Here is a 1,421-nt window from a genome sequence, read left to right as displayed (position 1 = left end):
AAAAAAAAAAAAAACAGAAGGTAAGAAGATACTGAGTTCTTAACTTGGATGGTTCAGATAAGGTCTCCATGTAACCTAAACAGAATCTTTCTACAGTCTTCAATACTGTGTTTCTGAAACTGAAGGTTTTAACTCATTATTGGGCCATGGAATCAATTTACAGTTGTCACTGGGATTTCTTTGCTTAATAAATCAGGAAAAAAGTAGAATAGGTTAGAGTACAATAGAAAATATATAACTGCACCTCATGTAGTAAGGGTATTAAGTTCCTAATAAAAAAAACTAATACTATTCTGTACCTATACACACACCTATGCCTTAACAAGTGGTAGGTAGAAATGTCAAATGTATTTTTTGTAAATGGCTTGCCATCAACATTTGAAAAGCTTTGCTCTAGAGCAGTGGTTCTCAACCTTCCTAATGCTGCGGCCGATTAATACAGTTCCTGTGGGCTGTGACCCACAGATTGAGAACCGCTGCTTAGAGTGTCAGTGATTTGTCCTCTCAAATTCTTTATCTCCTCACGTTTCTCACGAGCCTTACTTTCTGCGTTCTCACCTGTCCAGTGGTCACGTTCTCAGGGTTGTTTAGCTTTCATCTCAAACTGATATTTCTAAAGCCAAACTCTCTCTGCCTTCAAAGCATTTTATCCTGCTAAGATTCCAATTTTCTTGTATTTGCTGTATTCTAAGTTCCTCTCGGGCAAGCCCTTAGTAGTTTTCAACTCTTGCCTGCCTCTAGCCACTCTTCCTCATCTTTATTATTATTTTTTTAATTAAATCATAGCTGTGTACATTAATGCAGTCATGGGGTACAGTGTGCTGGTTTCCTATGCAATTTGAAATATTTTCACTAAACTGGTTAACATAGCCTTCATGGCATTTTCTTAGTTATTGTGTTAAGACATTTATATTCTGCATTTAGAAAGATTCACATGTACCCTTGTAAGATGGACCATAGGTGTGGTCCCATCAATCACCCTCCCTCCACCCATCCTCCCCCCTCCCTGCCCCTCCCTCTCCCTCTTCCCCATATTCTTGTGCTATAGTTGGGCTATAGCTTTCATATTTAAGCTATAAATTAGTTTCATAGTAGGGCTGAGTACATTGGATACTTTTTCTTCCATTCTTGAGATACTTTGCTAAGAAGATTATATTCCAGCTCATCCATGTAAACATGAAGGAGATACAGTCTCCATCTTTCTTTAAGGCTGCATAATATTTCATGGTATACATATACCACAATTTATTGATCCATCTGTGGATCGATGGGCACTTGGGCTTCTTCCATGATTTAGCAATTATGAATTGGGCTGCAATAAACATTCTGGTACAAATATCTTTGTTGTAATGTGATTTTTGGTTTTCTGGATATATACCTAGTAGAGGAATTATAGGAGCAAATGGAAGGTCTATTTTTAG

Source organism: Otolemur garnettii, unplaced genomic scaffold (genome assembly GCF_000181295.1).
Source record: "Otolemur garnettii isolate 467f Iridium unplaced genomic scaffold, OtoGar3 scaffold00041, whole genome shotgun sequence".
Classification (NCBI taxonomy): Eukaryota; Metazoa; Chordata; class Mammalia; order Primates; family Galagidae; genus Otolemur; species Otolemur garnettii.
The sequence above is the reverse complement of the archived record's forward strand: the minus strand, read 5'-3'. Positions refer to the sequence as shown.